The following is a 27,310-nucleotide window of genomic DNA, read 5'->3' as shown; positions in this document are numbered from 1 at the left end:
CTCCTTGCACTTCCCAGGTGAAGCAACGCCCCACCCTGTTTCTGCTTGCTCTCCCTGGGTTGCACCCACTGCCTAACCAGTCCCAGTGAGATGAACGGAGTACCTCAATTGGAAATGCAGAAATCACCTGTCTTCTGGGTTGGTCTGGCTGGAAGCTGCAGACAGGAGCTGTTTCTATTCAGCCATCTTGGCCTGACCCCCCATACAAATTTTAAATAGCTTTCTTTTTTATTGGTTGTAAAGAATGTCATTGGTATTTTGATAAGAATTGCATTGACTCTGTAAATCACTTGGAATACTATGGACATTTTAACAATATTAATTCTCCCAATCCATAAGCACACATTATCTTTCCACTTAGTTGTTACTTCTTCAATTTCTTTCATCTCTGTTTTATCGTTTTCATTGTGGCGTTCTTTCACTATCTTGATTAAATTTATTCCAAGGTATTTTATTTTTTCTAGCTATTGTAAATGGGATTGCTTTCTTGATTTCTTTTTTAGATTTTTAGATTATTCATTATTGGTGTTAAGAAATGTTACTGAGCCCATTTGTATGTTGATTTTTTTATTCCGAAACTGTATTGAATTTGTGTATTAGTTCTAGCAATTTTTTGGTAGAGTCTCTAGTGTTTTCTACATATAAAATCGTGTCCACTGGAAACAGGGATAATTTGACTTCCTCCTTTCCAATTTTTAGGCTTTTTTCCCCCCCTTTCTTTTCCCTAATTGCTCTGGCTAAGACTTCCAGTACTAAGGTGAATAGGAGTAGCAAAAGCTGGCATTATTTCCTACTCTAGATTTTTGGGGGAAAACTTTCAACTTTTCCTAATTTAGTATGGTGTTAATGTGGATTTGCCATATATAGCCTTTATTGTGTTGAGATATGTTCCTTTTATATCTAAGTTATTGAGAGTTTATATCATGAAAGGATGTTGAATTTTATCAAATGCTTTTTCTGTATCCACTAAAGTGATGGGTTTTGTCCTTGATTCTGTTAATATCATGCATCATGTTTATTGATTTCTGTGCGTTGAACCATCCTTGCATGACTGAAGTGAGTTCCACTTGAGTATAGTGAATGATCTTTTTAATGTGCTGTTGAATTCCATCTGCTAGTATTTAGTGGAGGATTTTTGTATGTATGTTCATCAGAGACATTTGCCTTTAGTTTTCCTTTTTTGCTGCTATTGTGTCTTTGTCTGGTTTGGGTACCAAGGGATGCTGGTCTTATACAATAAATTTTGTATTTTCTTAAATATTTTAGGATAGTTTGAAAAGTATTTGTATTGGTTCTTCTTTAACTGTTTGGTGGAATTTAGCACTGAAATCATCAGGTCCTGGACTTTTCTTTGGTGGGAAACTTTTTGTTTCTGAATCAGTCTTCTTACTCACTATTGGTCTGTTCAGAATTTTTATTTCTTCATGATTCAATTTTAGTAGCTTGTATGTGTCTAGGTATTTATCAATTTATGTTAATGGTTTTCCCATTTATTGGCATATAGTTGTTTATAATAATCTCTAACAATCCTTTCTAAATCTTTGGTATCAGTTGTGATGTCTACTTTTTCATCTTTATTTTAATCTTCTCTCTTTTCTTATTTGGTCTAGCTAAAGGTATGTCTTTTTTATCATTTAAAAACTTTGTTTTATTGATCTTTTGTAACTTTATACTATAATTTATTATTTATTTTCTTTTTATATTTTTGGGTTTAGTTTTTTCTTGTTTTTCTAATTCCTCAGGTGGATCATTACATGGTTTATTTGAGCTCTTTCAAATTTTTGGTGTATGCATTTATTGCTATAAGTTTTTCTCAAATAACTGCACTTGCTGTATCTCATAGATTTTGGTATGTTGTATTTTCATTTTCATTGTTTCAAGAAAGTTTTAATTTTCTTTTTAATTTCTTAATTGACCCATTTGTTATTCAGGACTATGTTGTTTAATTTTTGTATATGTTTATTGTTTTCAAGATTCTCCTGTTATTAATTTCAGATTTTATCCCACTGTGGTCAGAAAAGATACTTGATATGATTACAGTATTTTTACATTTTTTTGAGACTTGTTTTGTGGCCTAACATGTAATCTGTCCTGGAGGACATTCCATATGCTGATGAAGAATGGATTCTATAGCTGTTGGGTGGAATATTCTATAAAAGTTTCTTAGGTTCATTTTATCTAGAGTCCATTTTAAATCCAATGTTTCTTTGTTGATTTTCTTTCTAAATGATCTGTTTATTGCTAAGCATGGGGTATTTAAGTCCCCTACTATTATTAAATGTTACAGTTTATCTCTCTAATTAGATTTATAACATGTGCATTATAAGTTTCAGTATCCAAGTGTCAGATGCATATATATTTATAGTTGTTATGTCCTCTGGTTGAATTGACACCTTTGTAACCATCTTTCTGTATTTTTACTTTTCTGACTTAATGTCTAGTTTATCTATGTGTAGCTACTTTTGCTCCCTTTTGACTTTCATTTGCATGAAATAATCAGTTCTCATCCCACTTGCACAGAATATCCTTTTTCATCCCTTTACTTTCAGAGCCTTATGTGTGTCCTTGCAGGGAAAATGACTCACTTGTAGGCAGCATCTAAATGGGTCTTTTTTTCTTTTTTATGAATTCACTCACTCTAGATTGTTTAATTGGAAAACTTAATTAATTTAAATTCAAGGTTATTACTGATAGGTAAGAACTTACTACTCTCATTCTCCTAGTTATTTTCTGGTTATTTTATAGATCTTCTGTTCTTCTCCCTCTCTTGTTGTTTACCTTTGTGGTTTAATGGTTTCTTTAGTAATAAGTTTTGTTTCCTTTCTCTTTTTCATATGTGTATCTGCTATAGTTTTTTAAATTACTCTGGGTTTACATAAAACATTACAGCTAAAATACCATTATAAGTTGATAACAGCTTAGCTTTAGTCACATACAAATATTCTAGACTTTTACCCTCTTTCCCACAATTTGTCATTTTGTTGCCTTAATTTAAATCTTTTTATGATGTGTATTTCTTTTTTTTTTTTTTTTTTTTTTTTTGCTTTTCTTTTTTTTTTTTTTATTCTACTTTAAGTTCTAGGGTACATGTGCATAACGTTTATATCATGTACAACTCCCCAATGCAATCCCTCCCTCCTCCCCCTCCCCATGATAGGCCCCAGTGTGTGATGTTCCCCTTCCCCAGTCCAAGTGATCTCATTGTTCAGTTCCCACTTATGAGTGAGAACATGCGGTGTTTGGTTTTCTCTTCTTGTGATAGTTTGCTAAGAATGATGGTTTCCAGCTGCATCCATGTCCCTACAAAGGACGCAAACTCATCCTTTTTGATGGCTGCACAGTATTCCATGGTGTATATGTGCCACATTTTCTTAATCCAGTCTGTCACAGATGGACATTTGGGTTGATTCCAAGTCTTTGCTATTGTGAATAGTGCTGCAATAAACATACGTGTGCATGTGTCTTTGTAGTAGAGTAATTTATAATCCTTTGGGTATATACCCAGTAGTGGGATGGCTGGGTCATATGGTACATCTAGTTCTAGATCCTTGAGGAATCGCCATACTGATTTCCAGAATGGTTGAACTAGTTTACAATCCCACCAACAGTGTAAAAGTGTTCCTATTTCTCCACATCCTCTCCAACACCTGTTGTTTCCTGACTTCTTAATGATTGCCATTCTAACTGGTGTGAGATGGTATCTCATTGTGGTTTTGATTTGCATTTCTCTGATGGCGAGTGATGATGAGCATTTTTTCATGTGTCTGTTGGCTGTATGAATGTCTTCTTTTGAGAAATGTCTGTTCATATCCTTTGCCCACTTTTTGATGGGGTTGTTGTGTTTTTTCTTGTATATTTGTTTGAGTTCTTTGTAGATTCTGGATATTAGCCCTTTGTCAGATGAGTAGGTTGCAAAAATGTTCTCCCATTCTGTAGGTTGTCTGTTCACTCTGATGGTAGTTTCTTTTGCTGTGCAGAAGCTCTTTAGTTTAATTAGATCCCATTTGTCAATTTTGGCTTTTGCTGCCATTGCTTTTGGTGTTTTAGACATGAAGTCCTTGCCCATGCCTATGTCCTGAATGGTACTACCTAGGTTTTCTTCAAGGGTTTTTATAGTATTAGGTCTAACATTTAAGTCTCTAATCCATCTTGAATTAATTTTCGTATAAGGGGTAAGGAAAGGATCCAGTTTCAGCTTTCTACTTCTGGCTAGCCAATTTTCCCAGCACCATTTATTAAATAGGGAATCCTTTCCCCATTTCTTGTTTCTCTCAGGTTTGTCAAAGATCAGATGGCTGTAGATGTGTGGTATTATTTCTGAGGACTCTGTTCTGTTTCATTGGTCTATAGCTCTGTTTTGGTACCAGTACCATGCTGTTTTGGTTACTGTAGCCTTGTAGTATAGTTTGAAGTCAGGTAGCGTGACGCCTCCAGCTTTGTCCTTTTGACTTAGGATTGTCTTGGCAATGCGGGCTCTTTTTTGGTTCCATATGAACTTTAAAGCAGTTTTTAAATTCTGTGAAGAAACTCATTGGCAGCTTGATGGGGATGGCATTGAATCTATAAATAACCTTGGGCAGTATGGCCATTTCCACGATATTGATTCTTCCTATCCATGAGCATGGTATGTTCTTCCATTTGTTTGTGTCCTCTTTGATTTCACTGAGCAGTGTTTTGTAGTTCTCCTTGAAGAGGTCCTTTACATCCCTTGTAAGCTGGATTCCTAGGTATTTTATTCTCTTTGAAGCAATTGTGAATGGAAGTTCATTCCTGATTTGGCTCTCTGCTTGTCTGTTACGGGTGTATAAGAATGCTTGTGATTTTTGCACATTAATTTTGTATCCTGAGACTTTGCTGAAGTTGCTTATCAGCTTAAGGAGATTTTGGGCTGAGACGATGTGGTTTTCTAAATATTCCATCATGTCTTCTGCAAACAGGGACAATTTGACTTCTTCTTTTCCTAACTGGATACCCTTGATTTCTTTCTCTTGCCTGATTGCCCTAGCCAGAACTTCCAACAGTATGTTGAATAGGAGTGGTGAGAGAGGGCATCCCTGTCTTGTGCCAGTTTTCAAAGGGAATTTTTCCAGTTTTTGCCCATTCACTATGATATTAGCTGTGGGTTTGTCATAAATTGCTCTTATTATTTTGAGGTACGTTCCATCAATACCGAATTTATTGAGGGTTTTTAGCATAAAGGGCTGTAAAATTTTGTCAAAAGGCTTTTCTGCATCTATTGAGATAATCATATGGTTCTTGTCTTTGGCTCTGTTTATATGCTGGATTACGTTATTTGATTTGCGATTGTTGAACCAGCCTTGCATCCCAGGGATGAAGCCCACTTGATCATGGTGGATAAGCTTTTTGATGTGCTGCTGAATCCGGTTTGTCAGTATTTTATTGAGAATTTTTGCATCGATGTTCATCAGGGATATTGGTCTAAAATTCTCTTTTTTTGTTGTGTCTCTGCCAGGCTTTGGTATCAGGATGATGTTGGCCTCATAAAATGAGTTAGGGAGGATTCCCTCTTTTTCTATTGATTGGAATAGTTTCAGAAGGAATGGTACCAGCTCCTCCTTGTACCTCTGGAAGAATTCAGCTGTGAATCCATCTGGTCCTGGACTTTTTTTGGTGGGTAGGATATTAATTGTTGCCTCGATTTCAGAGCCTGCTATTGGTCTATTCAGGGATTCAACTTCTTCCTGGTTTAGTCTTGGAAGAGTGTAAGTATCCAGGAAATTATCCATTTCTTCTAGATTTTCTAGTTGATTTGCGTAGAGGCATTTATAGTATTCTCTGATGGTAGTTTGTATTTCTGTGGGGTCGGTGGTGATATCCCCTTTATCATTTTTTATTGCATCGATTTGATTCTTCTCTCTTTCTTCTTTATTAGTCTTGCTAGCGGTCTGTCAATTTTGTTGATCTTTTCAAAAAACCAACTCCTGGATTCATTGATTTTTAGAGGGTTTTTGTGTCTCTATCTCCTTCAATTCTGCTCTGATCTTAGTTATTTCTTGCCTTCTGCTAGCTTTTGAATGTGTTTGCTCTTGCCTCTCTAGTTCTTTTAATTGTGATGTTAGAGTGTCAATTTTAGATCTTTCCTGCTTTCTCTTGTGGGCATTTAGTGCTATAAATTTCCCTCTACACACTGCTTTAAATGTGTCCCAGAGATTCTGGTATGTTGTATCTTTGTTCTCACTGGTTTCAAAGAACATCTTTATTTCTGCTTTCATTTCGTTATGTACCCAGTAGTCATTCAGGAGCAGGTTGTTCAGTTTCCATGTAGTTGAGTGGTTTTGATTGAGTTTCTTAGTCCTGAGTTCTAGTTTGATTGCACTGTGGTCTGAGAGACAGTTTGTTATAATTTCTGTTCTTGTACATTTGCTGAGGAGTGCTTTACTTCCATTATGTGTTCAATTTTGAATAAGTGCGGTGTGGTGCTGAGAAGAATGTATATTCTGTTGATTTGGCGTGGAGAGTTCTATAGATGTCTATTAGGTCTGCTTGGTGTAGAGATGAGTTCAATTCCTGGATATCCTTGTGAACTTTCTGTCTCGTTGATCTGTCTAATGTTGACAGTGGAGTGTTGAAGTCTCCCATTATTATTGTATGGGAGTCTCAGTCTCTTTGTAGGTCTCTAAGGACTTGCTTTATGAATCTGGGTGCTCCTGTATGGGGTGCATATATATTTAGGAGAGTTAGCTCTTCCTGTTGAATTGATTCCTTTACCATTATGTAATGGCCTTCTTTGTCTCTTTTGATCTTTGATGGTTTAAAGTCTGTTTCATCAGAGACTAGGATTGCAATCCCTGCTTTTTTCTGTTCTCCATTTTCTTGGTAGATCTTCCTCCATCCCTTTATTTTGAGCCTATGTATGTCTCTGCATGTGAGATGGGTCTCCTGAATACAGCAGACTGATGGGTCTTGACTCTTTATCCAGTTTGCCAGTCTGTGTCTTTTAATTGGACCATTTAGTTCATTAACATTTAAGGTTAATATTGTTATGTGTGAACTTGATCGTGTCATTATGATATTAACTGGTTATTTTGCTCGTTAGTTGATGCAGTTTCTTCCTAGCCTCGATGGTCTTTACATTTTGGCATGTTTTTGCAATGGCTGGTACCCGTTGTTCCTTTCCATGTTTAGGGCTTCCTTCAGGGTCTCTTGTAAGGCAGGCCTGGTGGTGACAAAATCTCTAAGCATTTGCTTATCTGTAAAGGATTTTATTTCTCCTTCACTGATGAAACTTAGTTTGGCTGGATATGAAATTCTGGGTTGAAAATTCTTTTCTTTAAGAACGTTGAATATTGGTCCCCACTCTCTTCTGGCTTGTAGAGTTTCTGCCGAGAGGTCTGCTGTTAGTCTGATGGGCTTCCCTTTGTGGGTAACCCGACCTTTCTCTCTGGCTGCCCTTAAGATTTTTTCCTTCATTCAACTTTGGTGAATCTGGCAATTATGTGTCTTGGAGTTGCTCTTCTGGAGGAGTATCTTTGTGGCATTCTCTGTATTTCCTGTATTTGAATGTTGGCCTGCCCTACTAGATTGGGGAAGTTCTCCTGGATGATATCCTGAAGAGTGTTTTCCAACTTGGTTCCGTTTTCCCCCTCACTTTCAGGCACCCCAATCAGACGTAGATTTGGTCTTTTTACATAATCCCATACTTCTTGCAAGCTTTGTTCATTTCTTTTTCTTCTTTTTTCTTTTGGTTTCTCTTCTCGCTTCATTTCATTCATTTGATCCTCAATCGCTGATACTCTTTCTTCCAGTTGATCGAGTCAGTTACTGAAGCTTGTGCATCTGTCCCATATTTCTTGTGTCATGGTTTTCATCTCTGTCATTTCGTTCATGATCTTCTCTGCATTAATTAGTCTAGCTGTCAATTCTTCCACTCTTTTTTCAAGATTTTTAGTTTCTTTGCGCTGGGTACGTAATTCCTCCTTTAGCTCTGAGAGGTTTGATGGACTGAAGCCTTCTTCTCTCATCTCGTCAAAGTCATTCTCTGACCAGCTTTGATCCATTGCTGGCAATGGGCTGCGCTCCTTTGCAGGTGGAGATGCGCTCTTATTTTTTGAATTTCCAGCTTTTCTGCCCTGCTTCTTCCCCATCTTTGTGGTTTTATCTGTCTCTGGTCTTTGATGATGGTGACGTACTGATGGGGTTTTGGTATAGGTGTCCTTCCTGTTTGATAGTTTTCCATCTGACAGTCAGAAGGACTGTGTGTTGGTCTGTTGGAGATTGCTTGAGGTCCACTCCATATCCTGTTTGCCTGGGTATCAGCAGCAGAGGTTGTGGAAGATAGAATATTGCTGAACAGCGAGTGTACCTGTCTGATTCTTCCTTTGGAAGTTTCCTCTCAGGGGTGACTCCACCCTGTGAGGTGTGGGGTGTCAGACTGCCCCTAGTGGGGGATGTCTCCCAGCTAGGCTACTCAGGGGTCAGGGACCCACCGGAGCAGGCAGTCTGTCCGTTCTCAGATCTCAACCTCCGCGTTAGGAGATCCACGGCTCTCCCCAAAGCTGTCAGATAGAGTCGTTCGCGTCTGCAAAGGCCCCCGCTGCTTCCCCTATTGGACTGCAGCTGTGCGCTGTCCACAGAGGTAGAGTCTACAGAGACAGGCAGGCTTCCTTGAGCCGCTGGGAGCTCTACCCAGTTCGAGCTTCCCAGCGGCTTTGTTTACCTACTTAAGCCTCAGCAATGGCGGGCGCCCCTCCCCCAGCCTCGCTGCTGCCTTGCGGATAGATCGCCGCAGACTGCTGTGTTAGCAGTGAGGGAGGCTCCGTCGGCATGGGACCCTCCCGGCCAGGTGTGGGATATATTCTCCTAGTATGCCTGTTTCCTTAAATTGCAGTATTGGGGTGGGAGTTACCCAATTTCCCAGGTGTTTTGTGTCTCAGTTCCCCTGGTTAGAAAAACGGATTTCCTTCCCCCTTGCGCTTCCAGGTGAGGCGATGCCTCGCCCTGCTTCAGCTCTCGCTGGTCAGGCTGCAGCAGCTGACCAGCACTGATTGTCCGGCACTCCCTAGAGAGATGACCCCAGTACCTCAGTTGAAAATGCAGAAATCACCGGTCTTCTGTGTCGCTCGCGCTGGGAGTTGGAGACTGGAGCTGTTCCTATTCGGCCATCTTGCTCCGCCCCCTGATGTGTATTTCTTAACAATGTATTTAATTTTGGTAACTGTAGATGATTTTTAACCTTCATACTAGATATTTGAAAGATTTACATACCACCATCACAGTAATGCAATATTCTGGAATTCATTATGAGCTTATCTCTCAGTGTGTTTTATATTCTATGATTTAATGGTAATAATTACAGTCCTTTCACTTCCAGTTAAAGCATTCCCTTAATCATTTGTTGTAAGGTCAGTATAGCAGTAATATGGTTTGGCTGTGTCCCCAACCAAATATTGTCTTGGGAGGGACCCAGTGGAATGTAATTGAATGATGAGGGCAGGTTTTTCAGCAGTATCACTTATTCATGATAGTGAATACGTCTCAGAAGATCTGATGGTGCTATAAGGGGGAGTTTCCCTGCACAAGCTCTCTCTCTCTTTGCCTGCTGCCATCCATGTAAGATGTGACTTGCATGTTCACTCTGATGGTAGTTTCCTTTGCTGTGCAGAAGTTATTTAGTTTAATTAGTTCCTATTTGTCAATTTTGGCTTTTGTTGCCATTGCTTTTGGTGTTTTAGACATGAAGTCCTTGCCCATGCCTATGTCCTGAATGGTACTGCCTAGGTTTTCTTCTAGGGTTTTTATGGTATTAGGTCTAACATTTAAGTCTCCAATCGATCTTGAATTAATTTTTGTATAAGGAATAAGGAAAGGATGCAGTTTAAGCTTTCTACTTACGACTAGCCAATTTTCCCAGCACCATTTATTAAATAGGGAATCCTTTCTCCATTTCTTGTTTTTGTCAGGTTTGTCAAAGATCAGATGGCTGTAGATGTGTGGTATTATTTCTGAGGGCTCTGGTCTGTTCTATTGGTCTATATCTCTGTTTTGGTACCAGTACCATGCTGTTTTGGTTACTGTAGCCTTGTAGTATAGTTTGAAGTCAGGTAGCATGATGCCTCCAGCTTTGTTCTTTTGGCTTAGGATTGTCTTGGCAATGCAGGATCTTTTTGGTTCCATATGAACTTTAAAGCAGTTTTTTCCAATTCTGTGAAGAAAGACAATGGTAGCTTAATGGGGATGACACTGAATCTATAAATTACCTTGGGCAGTATGGGCATTTTCACAATATTGATTCTTCCTATCCATGAGCATGGTATGTTCTTCGTTTTGTTTGTGTCCTCTTTGATTTCACTGAGCAGTGGTTTGTAGTTCTCCTTGAAGAGGTCCTTTACATTCCTTGTAAGTTTGATTCCTAGGTATTTTTTTCTCTTTGAAGCTATTGTGAATGGGAGTTCATTCATGGTTTGGCTCTCTGTTTGTCTGTTACTGATGTATAAGAATGCTTGTGATTTTTGCACATTAATTTTGTATCCTGAGACTTTGCTGAAGTTGCTTATCAGCTTAAGGAGATTTGGGGTTGAGACAATGGGGTTTTCTAAATATACAATCATATCATCTGCAAACAGGGACAATTTGACTTCTTCTTTTCCTAACTGAATACCCTTGATTTCTTTCTCTTGCCTGATTGCCCTAGCCAGAACTTCCAACACTATGTTGAATAGTAGTGGTGAGAGAGGGCATCCTGTCTTGTGCCAGTTTTCAAAGGGAATGCTTCCAGTTTTTGCCCATTCAGTATGATATTAGCTGTGGGTTTGTCATAAATAGCTCTTATTATTTTGAGATACGTTCCATCAAAACTGAATTTATTGAGCGTTTTTAGCATGAAGGGCTGTTGAATTTTGTTGAAGGCCTTTTCTGCATCTATTGAGCTAATCATGTGGTTTTTGTCTTCGGTTCTGTTTATATGCTGGATTACGTTTATTGATTTGCATATGTTGAACCAGCCTTGCATACCAGGGATGAAGACCTCTTGATCATGGTGGATAAGCTTTTTAATGTGCTGCTGGATCTGGTTTGCCAGTATTTTATTGAGGATTTTTGCATCGATGTTCACTACAGAATGTGAGAAAATTTTTGCAATCTACTCATCTGACAAAGGGCTAATATCTAGAACTTATAAAGAACTCAATCAAATTTACAAGAAAAAAACAAACAACCCCATCAAAAAGTGGGCAAAGGATGGGAACAGACAATTCTCAAAAGAAGACATGCATACAGCCAACAGACACATGAAAAAATGCTCATCATCACTCACTACCAGAGAAATGCAAATCAAAGCCACAATGAGATACCACCTCACACCCATTAGAATGACAATCATTAAAAAATCAGGAAACAACAGGTGCTGGAGAGGATGTGTAGAAATAGGAACACTTTTACACTGTTGGTGGGACTGTAAACTACTTCAACCATTGTGGAAAACAGTGTGGTGATTCCTCAAGGATCTAGAACTAGAAATACCATTTGTCCCAGCCATCCCATTACTGGGGATATACCCAAAGGATTGTAAGTCATGCTGCTATAAAGACACATACACACGTATGTTTACTGCGTCACTATTCACAATAGCAAAGACTTGGAATCAACCCACATGTCCATCAGTGACAGACTGGATTAAGAAAATGTGGCACATATGCACCATGGAATACTATGCAGCCATAAAAAATAATAAGTTTGGCCAGGCGTGGTGGCTCAAGCCTGTAATCCCAGCACTTTGGGAGGCCAAGACAGATGGATCACAAGGTCAGGAGATCGAGACCATCCTGGCTTACATGGTGAAACCCCGTCTCTACTAAAAAATACAAAAAACTCGCTGGGCGAGGTGGTGGGTTCCTGTAGTCCCAGCTACTTGGGAGGCAGAGGCAAGAGAATTGCATAAACCTGGGAGGCAGAGCTTGCAGTGAGCTGAGATCCGGCCACTGCTCCCCAGCCTGGGCAGTAGAGCAAGACTCTGTCTCAAAAAAGAAAAGAAAATAATAATAATAATAATGAGTTTCTGTCCTTTGTAGGGACATCGATGAAGCTGGAATCCATCATTCTCAGCAAACTCTCGCAAGAACAGAAAACCAAATACCACATGTTCTCACTCATAGGTGGGAATTGAATAATGAGATCACTTGGACACAGGAAGGGGATCATCACACACCAGGTCACATTTTGGGGAGGGGGTAGGGAGGAGGGATAACATTAGAAGATATATCTAATGTAAATGACAAGTTAATGGGTGCAGCACATCAACATGGCACATGTATACCGATGTAACAAACCTGTATGTTGTGCACATGTACCCTAGAACTTAAAGTATAATTAAAAAAAAAAAAAAAAGAAAGTACAGATAAGCAAAAAGAAAAAAAACAAAAAAAGATGTGACTTGCTCCTCCTTGCCTTCCACCATGATTGTGAGACCTCTCCAGTAATATGGAACTGTAAGTCCATTAAACATCTTTCTTTTGGAAATTGTCCAGTCTCAGGTAATGTGTTTATCAGCAGCATGAGAACACACTAATACAAGCAGTGATACATTTCCATAGCTTTTACTTGTCTGGAATTTTGTGTCTTCATTTTTGAAAGATAGCTTTGCTGAGTAAAGTATTTTTAGCTGATGATTTTTTTCTTTTAGCACTTGGAGTTGGTCATCCTATTTGTCATCCTATTCTCTCCTGGCCTGCAACGTTTCTTCTCAAAAATCTGCTGATAGTCTAATAGTGGTTCTCTTACATATTGACTTGATTCATTTAGAATTCTTTCTGTCTTTGACTTTTGATAGTTTAATTATAATGTACCTAGGAGAGGATCTCTTTAAGTTGAATCTAATTAGGATCCTTTAAGCTACATGGATCTGGATATTCATATCTCTCCAAAGATATGAGACATTTTCAGCTATTATTTCATTAGATAAGCTTTCTATGGCTTTCTCCATCTCTTCTTCCTATGAAAATCACATAATGCAAATATTTGTTCATTTAATGGTTGGTGTCCAAAAGGCCTCATCAGATTTCTTTGCTATTTTTCATTCATTCATTTTTTTTTTTTTTTTTTTTTTTTTTTGCCCCTGACTGGGTTATTCAAGAGACTGGTCTTCAAGTTCAAAAATTATTTCTTCCGCATAATCTTAGACTGCTGGTGAAGCTTTTAAGGGTATTTTTATTTCATTTACTGAAGACCTCAACTCCAAGGTTTCTAAGTTTGTTTTTAATGATATCTCTTTGTTGAGTTTCTCCTTCAAATCATGATTTATTGTCTTGATTTTATTGTATTTTCTATCTGTATTCTCTTATATCTTCCTGAGTTTTCTTAAGATCATTATTTTGCATTTTTTCAAGTACTTTGCAAATTTCCGTTGCTTGAGGTCAGTTACTGGAGATTTATATTTCCTTGGTGATGTCATGTTTGTTTGCTTTTTCATATTTTTTGTGTCCCTGTGTTGATATCTGTGCATCTGGTGGAATGGTCACTTCTTTCAATTTTACACAGTGGCTATTATAGGGAAAGATTTTTGCCTGCAGATGTGTCCTAGGGTATTGTTTGAGTAGGGTGCATTATCTTTGGCTCCCTGTGGGCTCAGTAGTATAGTCTCCACACAATTCCTGTAGCTGTAGTCAATGTCAGCATGCCTTCAAATACCTTAGTGGCCTAGGCCTCAGGAGTTTGTGCAGCCGTTCCACTAGATTGGGTATAGCCACCCCACTGGAGGGTGGGGAGGTTGGGTACCAGGCCATTCTGCATGGGTGCATAGAGGCTGCTCTGCTGGTGTCAAGCCCAGCCTCCCCACTGGAGGCAAAAACAGCAGTCTGTTTTATCAGTGCTTGAAGTCAGCTGTACCAAGTTTGGGCATGTCCTATTTACTGGGGAAAGGGACATGAGGCTGCTTCACCAGGGTCAGGTATTGCCTCTAAACTAGGCACGACTATCTGTTCTTTGGAGAGTGGAGCATCATCTGGGCCTGGGTTCCACAGTTACAGCTGTACTGCTGGGCCTATGCTCCAAGTAGCTGAGGTTGGCATGCTACAGTCACTGGGATGGAAAAGATGAAGTGTCTCCTAGGCAGCTTATTCTTTTTTTTTTTTTTAGACAGAGTCTCGCTCTGTTGCCCAGGCTGGAGTGCAGTGGCATGATCTCGGCTCACTGCAAGCTCCACCTCCCAGATTCACACCATTCTCCTCCCTCAGCCTCCCAAGTAGCTGGGACTACAGATATCCACCACCACGCCCAGATAATTTTTTTTTTTAATAGAGACGGGGTTTCACCATGTTAGCAAGATGGTCTCGATCTTGTGACCTCGTGATCCACACGCCTCAGCCTCCCAAAGTGCTGGGATTACAGGCGTGAGTCACTGTGCCCAACCAGCAGTTTATTCTTAAGGGGTAGGGAGCTATGGCTACCTGACTAGGAATAGTGCACTACCATGTATGGGCATGGTGTAGTGGTGGTGGAACCTTGGGGTGGGGAGATGCAGTGGCTACTGGCCCTGGAACATGATGTACTAGACAAGTGACTTTTGTCTTAAGATGGCACTTTAGGGTAGTAGCTTAGATCATGGAGGAGGGAGCATAGTGTGAGTTGCTTCTTTGAGGTAATACAGCCATGTGAACTCCAGGCAGTTTCTTTGACTAGTCTGGGGGTCTTTGCAGACTGAAGAGTTCTTCAGCAGCAAAGACTGCAACAAGTGTCTATGGCTTTAATTGGAGTAGCTGGGGATCTCCCATTCACTTTTTCCCTGTGGGAAGAGTCCATGCTGATTCTAAGCTGATCCTAATTGGGGAGATGGAGTGGCAAAGACAGGGTATTTTGTTGCCTTTTTAATGCAGCCATCCCAAATCTCCATGCTTCACAGGATCTCTGACACGCCCTGTTTTACTCAAGCACTCTCCTTCAGATACTCTAGTTGAAATGTGATTGTTTATTGTTTTGGTCCTTTTTTGTGCAGGGACAAGCATTAGGCAGCACTAACCAGCCATCCTGCTGATGTCACACCCTTCTATTTTCTTCCCTAGAGATTCTCAATGTGAGGATTTCATCACAAGGCCTTTTGTGAAGGCTTTGCCTCTATCCATCTTAAGAATTTCTCAGTCAACACGAAGGGCAAAAACAAAAAAATACCTCTTCCCTTAAAGGGTACAACCTAGTAGATCCACATCTCTTCCATTTACATTGACCTATTGGAAAAATGTGATCATATGGCTATATCTAATTATGGGAACTGTTGTTTTTAGAGTTTCCAAGTGAGATATTGGTGGATCACTAAGAGTCTCTTACACTTTCACCAAACCAGTGATGATTCTTAATGTAGGCTGTCCACACACTGATGAATGTGCAAAATGATTCATTGGACTGGGAAGAAAATACTTGACATTTTATTTATTTGTATCTATAACATAATAAAAATAAGGTTTACAAATATGTAATGTGCATGTTGGCAATGATACACTCAGTGCCTATTTGAGATGGACTCACTTTACATACAATACACATGCTTTCCTAAGTGTGAATCTATGGCGTAGGACCATTAACAGTAGGAACCCTCACACATTATGCACTTTCAGCATATTGAATATTAAGATGAAAATAATGTACATGTATCTGTCTACATAAATTTACAGATGATCTTATCTAGTTTTTATTACATTAACCATCATAAAAGGAATGAGGAATTTTAAAAGATTCCTGAGAGAAATTGCAAATTGAAGAGAATCTTTATAAAGCCAGCACAAGCAAACAACCAAAAAGTGGAAGTCCTATCACTTTTCCTGCTAGAACAATCTCTTTATTGGCTACACTAGGAGCTGAAACAATTACACATTTACTTCCATTATTATTAATGATGAACTTTGCCTTGATGATATATGGCGATGCAAGAGACTAGCTAATATAGGCAGTAAATGATCATAATTGATAAAAAATTAGTATTATATATTTCAAATTTAACTCAACTATTTAAATGTTCTATTTTTGTGTTTTTAAATGCACAGATTAGTATAATAAACTATGTATAACTTACAAATAAATGAATTTGTAACTAAGAGATAAATTCAAAACATTGTAAAGAAAGTTGTGAATGTTAAAAAAAAAAAGTTTGAAGACCACTGCACTACACCCACCCCAGCCTCTCTCTTAGGAATGTAATGAGAGTTATGTTATAAAACTGCCAGCTTCCTTCAGTAGGGAAAATGGTTATGACACGTGTCTTTTCCCTCTTCTTGAGAGCCGGAAAGGAGCTGGCATTCAATAGAAAATAATGAAGAAGAGGTATTAGAGAAGAGAATGATGGAAAAATATCAATCTTCCACCACAGGAAGAATATAAAAGATTATATTTCAAGTTAAGGTAAGTGAGCAAAGACAGGTCAGTTCCTAGTTAAGATATCGGGTAAAAAAAGAAAAAAAAACATTCATACAGCCAACAGACACATGAAAAAGTGTTCATCATCACTCGCCATCAGAGAAATGCAAATCAAAACCACAATGAGATATCATCTCACACCAGTTAGAATGGCAATCATTAAAAAATCAGGAAACGACAGGTGCTGGAGAGGATGTGGAGAAATAGGAACACTTTTACACTGTTGGTGGGACTGTAAACTACTTCAACCATTGTGGAAAACAGTGTGGTGATTCCTCAAGGATCTAGAACTAGAAATACCATTTGACCCAGCCTTCCCATTACTGGGGATATACCCAAAGGATTATAAGTCATTCTGCTATAAAGACACATGCACACGAATGTTTATTGCAGCACTATTCACAATAGCAAAGACTTGGAATCAACCCAAATGTCCATCAGTGACAGACTGGATTAAGAAAACGTGGCACATATACACCATGGAATACTATGCAGCCATAAAAAAGGATGAGTTCGTGTCCTTTGTAGGGACATGGATGCAGCTGGAAACCATCATTCTCAGCAAACTATCACAAGAACAGAAAACAAAATACCGCATGTTCTCACTCATAGGTGGGAACTGAACAATGAGATCACTTGGACACAGAAGGGGATCATCACACACTGGGTCCTATTGTGGGGAGGGGGGAGGGGGGAGGGATAGCATTAGGAGATATACCTAATATAAATAGCGAGTTAATGGGTGCAGCACACCAACATGGCAGATGTATACATATGTAACAAACCTGCGCGTTGTGCACATGTACCCTAGAACTTAAAGTATAATTAAAAAAAAGAAAAAGAAAAGACCACCAAAAGAACAAGGGTGAGGCTGTCTCCACCAGAGAACTGACTTACGAAATGTACAAATATTAGAAGGGCCCTTCTTTTTCTGTTGGTGGATCTTTGCATGTGCTGAAGGCTGAGCTGCATTATAAGCTCAGCTCCACTTTTTGGGGAAGAACACCTTTGCTACAATCCTGCTCCATAATAGCCTTTCCGGGAATGCTGTCATGCAGTTATCCCAGTAAACCAGAGCAGAGCTGTCTTCCTCTCCAGGGAGCGATGTGGGCCACAGCTTGTCTCTTCTCCTGCCTGGATCCCCCAGAGTTTCTTTCCAAGGACAGGGGAAGCTTGCGTGAGACATGCTGATGCTCTCAGGTTTTGTCCTCTCTTAGGAACTTTGTGAACCTCGTGTCACCAGCCCCCTCCACTGGAAGCACTAAGTTTCTCCTTGTCCTAGGTGCTGAGGGTTCTCAAGAGAGGTAGAGCCCTTTCTTTTTCTTAGCCAGAGAAGCGAGATTTCCAGCTATGAAAGAAAGCAAAAACTTTATTTCTAATGAGGTTAGTAGCTGGGGCCTTCTCCATACCTCCCAGTTTCTGAGCTCTCCGTCCTGCTGAAAAACAAAGACAATGCAAATTCAGGTCCTAGTTCATCTAAAGAGACCAATGATGTTCTTACATCTTTTCTACAATAAAATGATGTCAATAAGAACAGTTTCTTCTCAGTCCACTCCATATTCTCAGCCTTCAGCAAGACAAACATCATGCGCTGAGGCATAATGATCCTTCTCCCCAAATCAGACAAATGTTAGAAAAGAACTGCAGTGAATTAGAAAAACAAGAATGAAATCTAAGACCACTATCCTGTTATCTGGTCTCTCCCCCTCCCTTGCATGCAGCCACGTATTCAAAGATAATTTCATCGTGTATCTTAAAAATCCCATTGCTCACCACAGGTAGTTTCACCCTGTAGTTTTTCTTACATTTTACAAATTCAAGCTACCTGACTCCTCTGTTCAGTCATTTTAGGCTCTGAAGGGGAAGGGGCTGTAGAGTCAGGAAAAATTGTGAGTGTTGATCTCATGTTTCTGATTCAGTATCCCTCTAGTACAGCTGTGGCCTAGCTGGTTCATTTTGCTAAGCTAGCATGAAGAAATTCCACTTATTGAAGAGAAATGCTGTTTTTCTCAGAAATAACAGTGAAATCAAATGATAGAAAGACATTCCTCTTAACTGCACGAAGTTGGCTGCATTATTGGAGAAATAATTCTCTCCATCAGTGATATTTTGGAAAGAATGATGTCAACCTGGACATTCCAGCTCCTATTTCATTTTTTAATACTAGGCTTTATTTGATAAAAGCTCATTCTCTATTTCTATCTTCTGCCCACACTTCTCCAAGGACAGTTCTACTTCAGCTCCCAGGGAAGACCTCCCTTTCTGGGATAGAAAGTTAATTCTTCCTTAATGGAGACCCTCAGAACAAGCATTCGAGCAGATCAACCACATCCACATACAGAATTAAGACTATAAGGGCCAAACGCTCTACCCCTCAAAGAGATTATAGAGCAGTGAAAAGTAACTTTTAAAATTTCATTGATCTATAAAATTTCCCATTTTTAAAATTTTGCCAAGTAATTTTTTAAAAATCTGTAATTATTACTGCTTTATTAAATTAACAATATTTTGTATCACCAAACTACCAAGGCATCATTGTAGGGACACTTCTTTAATTTAGTGTTTTATTTAAAAAGACTTATTATTATTTTTCAAATTTATCATATTGCCCTTTTTTGTTTTTCCCCCCGCCCCAATCTAGGGAAAAAATAGTGGAGATTTGAGAAATACAAGTCTTTGTGTTAACCACTGGGCTAGAGGAGAGTAGCAGAGAGCAAGCAGCTTCCAGAAGTTTATTCTGTTATGTGTTAAAAGTGAAAGACAGGGAAAAGAAGCCGACATGATCATTCTGGGCTTGAAGGACACATTTTTACAGGCTTTTAACCCACAGGATGTAAACTTTTTTTTATTGTACTTTAAGTTCTAGGGTACATGTGCACAACATGCAGGTTTAATACATAGGTATATATGTGCCATTTTGAAGATGAGACTATGTCTTGGAATTCTTCAGATTCCCATGCTGTCAAACAAAGAATGTATAGGCAGTGCAAACATAATAATATTTTTATTTTATTACGTATTGCTTGCTATAATTGATTTTTACAATTTGTCTCACTTATTCCATACTTAACATTTATTTGCACACTTATTTTTCTTCTGTTGTGCAATCTTGTGTACTTTAACTAAAAATTAAACCCCTAAAAATTGATAACTTTATTTTTTATATAGTTGGATAGCAGATATAAACCTCAGTCTATGAATATAGGGATATAATAAAATTTACTTTTTCTGTATTTTGGCCTGTGTTTTTCCTTTTTTATTGATACACATAGTAATACATATTTATGGGGGTACATGGGATATTTTGATACCTACCATGTGTAATGGTAAAATTAGGGTAATTGGGATATTTATCACCTCAAACATTTATGATTTGTGTTGGGAACATTCCAAGTTTCTTTGCTAGCTATTTTAAAATGTACAATAAATTCTTGTCACCCTGAGGGATTAACAAACACTAGAATTTATTCCTTTTAATTGTATTTTTGTATCCATTCACCAATCTCTCTTCATTCTCCCCTCTCTCCAATCCTTTCCAGCCACTGATGATCGCCATTCTACTTCCTATCTCCATGATATCATATATTTTTAGTTCTCACGTATGGGTGAGAATGTGATATTTGTCTTTCTGTGCCTGGCTTACTTCCTCTAACATAATATCTTCCAGATTCATCCATATTGTCACAAATGACAGGATTTCATTTTTATGGCTAAATTGTAGTCCATTATATATATATCCTACATTTTCTTTATCCATTCATCCATAGATGAACATGTAGGCCAATTCCATATCTTGAGTATTGTGAATAGTGCTGCAATAAACATGGAACTGCAGATATTTCTTCAATACACTGATTTCCTTTTTTTTAAGGTATATACTCAGCAGCAAAATTGCTAGATCATATGGTAGTTTCTATTATTAGTTTTATGAGGAACTTCTATATTGCTTTTCATACTTGCAATACTAATTAACTTTTCTACCAACAGTGTATGAACATTCCACTTTCTACGTATCCTTCCTCATTGGTATCATTATTTTTGGTCTTTTTGATAATAGCCATTGTAACTGGCTATATCATTTTAACTGGTCATTTCATTGTGGTTTTGATTGCATTTTCCTGATGATTAGTGATACCAAGCAGTTAAAAATATACATATTGGCCATTTACATGTTTTCTTTTGATAAATGTATACTCAGGTCTTCCTCCCCATTTTAAATCAGATTATTTGGGATTATTTTTGCAAGTGAGGTGTTTGAGTCTCTTGTTTCTTTCCTCTTGCTGCTTTTAGGATCCTCTCTTTGTTCTTTTTTTTTTTTTTTTTTTAGCTTATCAGCTATCTTTTTTTAAATATTTTTTATTATACTTTAAGTTCTAGGGTACATGTGCATAACGTGCAGGTTTGTTACATATGTATACCTATGCCATGTTGGTGTGCTGCACCCATCAACTCGTCAGCACCCATCAAGTCATCATTTATATCATGTATAACTCCCCAAAGTTCGAGTGTCATATGCCTTGGAGTATTGTTTTTGAGTTTAAACTGCCTGGTGATCTTTGACATCCTTGTGCTTAGATCTCTATGTTTCTCTAGGCTTGCAGTTTCTCCATTATTATCTCTTTGATTGAACATTCTACCACTATCTCTTTCTTCACTCCCTTTTTAAGGCCAATGATGCTTAGATTATTTTTGAGGCTATTTTTTAGATCTCACAAGCATATTTCATTTTTTCTTTCTTCTCCTATGATTGTGTGCTTTCAAATAGCTTGTCTTTGAACTCTTTTTTCTGCTTGATCAATTCTGTTGTTGGGATACTCTGATGCATTTTTTAGTTTCCCGACTGTATTTTTAAGCTCCAGGATATCTGGGTGTTTTTAAAAATTATTATTTCAATCAAAAGATTTTTCAATCTATCTAATAAATTTCTAAATTGATTTCCTATTTTCTTAAAGTTTATTGTGCTTCCTCAAAACAACAATTTTGAATTCACTTTCTGAGACATCACACATTGTCTTCACTCCAGGATGTCACTGGTGACTTCTTTAGAACATTTGTTGAGGTTATATTTCCCTGAATGTTCTGGATGCAGGTGAACATTCATCAGTACCTGATGTTCTAGTTCTTACAAAGGTGCTTTCTTGTGTGAATAGTTGTTCAGATGATTTTACTGAGGGAGGACAACTGCTCAAGAATACTATTCAACCATCTTCTCCACCCTGCTTCTCCAAACCTGATCTATTTTTTTTTTTTGAGCCTGTATCCCATTGAGCTTTGAAAAAATATAGCCTCACTTTACTAGGGATTCCTTTCTGTTCTGTAAGTTGTACCAGTTTTTCAGAGTCTTGTGAATATTCAACAGCACAACACTCCTACAGGAGTGGCCCTATAGGAATTGGGTCATCTGTCCACACAGGTAATCAACTGAAAGATGTCCATTATCTTTATCAATTTCCTTTTCAGATCCAGTAGTTCTCTCTGCTGCTTTCATGCCAGACCTGGGACATGAAATTATAGTGGAAGTATTTGACACAATTCTATCAGAAGCTGATAGACTAGGTAAATGAAAAATTGTATGGAGACACAAAGTTTGAACAATTCATTAACAAACTTGATTATATTTACATATACATGTATACAGATATAGATGTTGCTACTCACCAACTGCAGAATACACACTCTTTTCAAGTGCATACAAAACATTTTTTAAACTTGACTATGTGCTAGGTCATCAAGCAAATCTCAAAAATTTCAAAGAATTAACATCATGTAGTTGTATATTTTCTGACTTAAAATTAAGCCAGAAACCCAAAACTATTTAAAAATTATTTTTAAATTTTTAAATATATTGTTAACAACCAATGGGTGAGAAATAAATCTCAATGGAAATTAGAAAATAATTTATCTGAATGATAATAAAGACAAGCCATGTAAAAACTTGTCAAATATTGCTACAGAAGTGATTATAGAGCAATATACAGCTTTAAATGCATATCTTAGAAAAGAAGATAAAAATCAATTATGCATTTGTAACAAATCAAACTAAGGATCTATAATTCAATAAATTAAGGCAAGAATTTGTCAAATAGAAAAGAAGAATAAACTAGAGAAGATCAATAAAACAAAAAGTTTATAATTTGGAGAAACCAATGAAGTTAATATTCCCCTACCTAGACAATCAAGAAATAAAGAAAGCAAGTACAAAAAACAAATATCATGAACGTATGGGCATGTGAAATCATAAGAAAATATTGCAGATAATTTTATATCAAATATGTGAAAAGTTTTAGATAAAATAAACCTAAAAATATAACTCATAAAATCAAACACACAAAAAAACTGAGAATCTAAATAAACTTATATTAAACAAATTGAATTTGTACTTTTACATCTTTGTATAAAGACAACACCTGGATCAGATGATCGCTGTTAAGCACCAATCTTACAAAAATTGCTCCAGTTAATTAAAATGAGGGAATTTTTCCCAATTTATTTAGTAAAAGCATGACCTGATAGCAAAATATGACAAGGACAGTAGTAATGTTTAAACCTGGTTATTCATCACAAATGTGTTGGATTTACTCCAAGGATTAAAGCTGGGGTTAATACTTTAAAATCAATACATTTATTTCACCACAACTACAAAAATAAGAAAAGCATGTCATCATCTCAATCAATGTGGAAAAAGACTTTCATGAAATTCAGCATCCATTCATAATGAAACTCTTAGCAAACTAATCCCAGAAGAAAATGCTGCAAATACGTTTTAGAACATAGATTTATTTAGTCACATCATTCTGGCTGTTCAAAATATATTTTCGTTTACTCTTTAATTTTCTGCTGCTCAGGGTAATAAAGAACTGATTAATGAAGAGCTTAACAACTATACACAAAGCCCTCTGTTTAGGACAAAAATCGTTTTACAAGCTCAACAAAGCATTTAAAAATTAAATTTTGCAGGCAACTTGAAGTGTAAGCAATGCAAATGAAGTAGCAGAAACATAAGGAAACTAAGCTAATAATGATCCAATTCAAATGCCAGTCATATTTATTTCTGAATTCGTGGATGGGGCTTGGTGATACCAAACATTTTACTCTAGAGTTCAGAAATGAACTCTTTTCCACTGCTCTAGAATATCAGGATGACAGACGTATCTCACATATACACACACAAAAAGAATCCCCGATAGCCAGATTACTTCCAGAAAGAACTGGTCCTTGTGGAACCCATTTCCATAGAAACCCTACTTGTGTCCCAGGACTGTCTTGGAATGAGTCCACAAAATATCCCTGCTATAGACCTTGCCTCACCATGCCTTTCTGTTGACCCAGAGTCCAGCAATGCCTCAGGAGGACTCCTAAGGCTAGTAGCAGTGAGCACTGGGGTGGTTAAATCTTTAATGAGAACTAATTCACTGTTTTTGTGCTAGGTTTTAAAGAAATGGAGCCTGCAGGTAAGGGTGAAGCTAAAGAAGGCTCAAGAACAAAGTAAATGTCTGCAGAAGTTTCTCCAGCTGTAGAACCAAGCTCACATAGTAAGTTATAGATTCTCTAAGAAACAAGAACTCATTCTTATGTATGCCCAAGAAAGAGAAAAGAAGAAAAATATTTACCCAACAAAATGTTAGGTAAGAAAAAAGTAGATTGAACCTTTTTATTAGCAGTTTCTTTCCCACTTTTCCCACTTGCCCTCCATCCCACCCCACTACCTCTCCTATATGTCCGAGCAAAGTCCAAAGCCAGCAGCAGTGTGAGCAGGCAACACAACACCCTCACAAAGTGCTAAGTGTCTCACTAGTTAGGAGAGCTTCTGCCACAGGGCTCAGACCATTTAGAGTTTACCTACTTAGGGTAGGAGGTGGAGGGAGTTGAACAAAATCAATAATTTGTGAATGATTTTTCACTTCTTCACATAGATAGAGTCTGAGCTTCAGAAAGGTAGAAAGAGAATGACCTTTGGCTGAGAAATCAGTGATAGTTAATTATTAAAACTACCAGTTACTGTTTGCCTCCCAACCTTTGTTTCCCAGATTCCAGTAATGAGAAGATCCAGAAGCATTTGAAAGTATTCATGTCAATGAACAGTCAAAGTAGAGAAAAGATGTATATAGCCAACATCTTCTTGCCCCAGTACCCCAAGTTTGGAGGTCTTTGTTTCATTCTCAAAGGACAGCTCTGCTTATCCTTCCAATGATCACTGCCAAGTTCTCTTTAGCCATGGTAAAGTCTCCCTGAACTCTGGTCTTGTGGTCTGAAGGACAAATTCTTAGGGTGGGTATGTTCACTTCTCTCATATTGATTAGAACAGTAGTTCCCAGAACAATGACAATGTACTCCATCTTCCTCCCTCCCTCCCTCTCTTCCTTACTTCCTTCTGCTTTTTTTGTTTGTTTGTTTGTTTTTGGAAATTTATTTTTATTTTTTATTATACTTTAAGTTCTAGGGTACATGTGCATAACGTGCAGGTTTGTTACATATGTATACTTATGCCATGTTGGTGTGCTGCACCCATCAACTCGTCAGCACCCATCAATTCATCATTTATATCGTGTATAACTCCCCAATGCAATCCCTCCCTCCTCTCCCCTCCCCATGATAGGCCCCAGTGTGTGACGTTCCCCTTCCTGAGTCCAAGTGATCTCATTGTTCAGTTGCCACCTATGAGTGAGAACATGCGGTGTTTGGTTTTCTCTTCTTGTGATAGTTTGCCAAGAATGATGGTTTCCAGTTGCACCCATGTCCCTACAAAGGATGCAAACTCATCCTTTTTTATGGCTGCATAGTATTCCATGGGGTATATGTGCCACATTTTCTTAATCCAGTCTGTCACAGATGGACATTTGGGTTGATTCCAAGCCTTTGCTGTTGTGAATAGTGCCACAATAAACATACGTGTGCATGTGTCTTTGTAGTAGAATAATTTATAATCCTTTGGGTAAATACCCAGTAGTGGGATGGCTGGGTCATATGGTACATCTAGTTCTAGATCCTTGAGGAATTGCCATACTGTTTTCCATAATGGTTGAGCTAGTTTACAATCCCACCAACAGTGTAAAAGTGTTCCTATTTCTCCACATCCTCTCCAACACCTGTTGTTTCCTGACTTCTTAATGATTGCCATTCTAACTGGTGTGAGATGGTATCTCATTGTTGTTTTGATTTGCATTTCTCTGATGGCGAGTGATGATGAGCATTTTTTCATGTGTCTGTTGGCTGTATGAATGTCTTCTTTTGAGAAATGTCTGTTCATATCCTTTGCCCACTTTTTGATGGTTGTTTGTTTTTTTCTTGTATATTTGTTTGAGTTCTTTGTAGATTCTTGATATCAGCCCTTTGTCAGATGAGTAGATAGATTGCAAAAATTTTCTGTAGGTTGCCTGTTCACTCTGATGGTAGTTTCTTTTGCTGTGCAAAAGCTCTTTAGTTTAATCATATCCCATTTGTCAATTTTGGCTTTTGCTGCCGTCGCTTTTGGTGTTTTAGACATGAAGTCCCTGCCCATGCCTATGTCCTGAATGGTACTACCTAGATTTTCTTCTAGGGTTTTTATGGTATTAGGTCTAACATTTAAGTCTCTATTCCATCTTGAATTAATCTTTGTATAAGGGGTAAGGAAAGGATCCAGTTTCAGCTTTCTATTTATGGCTAGCCAATTTTCCCAGCACCATTTATTGAATAGGGAATCCTTTCCCCATTTCTTGTTTCTCTCAGGTTTGTCAACGATCAGATGGCTGTAGATGTGTGATATTATTTCTGAGGACTCTGTTCTATTCCATTGGTCTATATCTCTGTTTTGGTACCAGTACCATGCTGTTTTGGTTACTGTAGCCTTGTAGTATAGTTTGAAGTCAGGTAGCGTGGCACCTCCAGCTTTGTCCTATTGACTTAGGATTGTCTTGGCAATGCGGGCTCTTTTTTGGTTCCATATGAACTTTAAAGCAGTTTTTTCCAATTCTGTGAAGAAAGTCATTGGTAGCTTGATGGGGATGGCATTGAATCTATAAATAACCTTGGGCAGTATGGCCATTTTCACGATATTGATTCTTCCTATCCATGAGAATGGTATGTTCTTCCATTTGTTGGTGTCCTCTTTGATTTCACTGAGCAGTGGTTTGTAGTTCTCCTTGAAGAGGTCCTTTACATCCGTTGTAAGTTGGATTCCTAGGTATTTTATTCTCTTTGAAGCAATTGTGAATGGAAGTTCATTCCTGATTTGACTCTCTGCTTGCCTGTTATTGGTGTATAAGAATGCTTATGATTTTTGCACATTAATTTTGTATCCTGAGACTTTGCTGAAGTTGCTTATCAGCTTAAGGAGATTTTGGGCTGAGACGATGGGGTTTTCTAAATATACAATCATGTCATCTGCAAGCAGGGACAATTTGACTTCTTCTTTCCTAACTAGATACCCTTGATTTCTTTCTCTTGCCTGATTGCCCTAGCCAGAACTTCCAACACTATGTTGAATAGGAGTGGTGAGAGAGGGCATCCCTGTCTTGTGCCAGTTTTCAAAGGGAATTTTTCCAGTTTGCCCATTCACTATGATATTAGCTGTGGGTTTGTCATAAATTGCTCTTATTATTTGAGGTACGTTCCATCAATACCAATTTTATTGAGCGTTTTTAGCATGAAGGGCTATTGAATTTTGTCAAAAGCCTTTTCTGCATCTATTGAGATAATCATGTGGTTCTTGTCTTTGGCTCTGTTTATATGCTGGATTACGTTTATTGATTTGCGAATGTTGAACCAGCCTTGCATCCCAGGGATGAAGCCCACTTGATCATGGTGGATAAGCTTTTTGATGTGCTGCTGAATCCGGTTTGCCAGTATTTTATTGAGAATTTTTGCATCAATGTTCATCAGGGGTATTGGACTAAAATTCTCTTTTTTTGTTGTGTCTCTGCCAGGCTTTGGTATCAGGATGATGTTGGCCTCATAAAATGAGTTAGGGAGGATT

The sequence above is a fragment of the Trachypithecus francoisi genome, unplaced genomic scaffold (assembly GCF_009764315.1).
Source record: "Trachypithecus francoisi isolate TF-2019V2 unplaced genomic scaffold, Tfra_2.0 Lachesis_group5, whole genome shotgun sequence".
Classification (NCBI taxonomy): Eukaryota; Metazoa; Chordata; class Mammalia; order Primates; family Cercopithecidae; genus Trachypithecus; species Trachypithecus francoisi.
Note: the sequence above shows the minus strand (reverse complement) of the source record.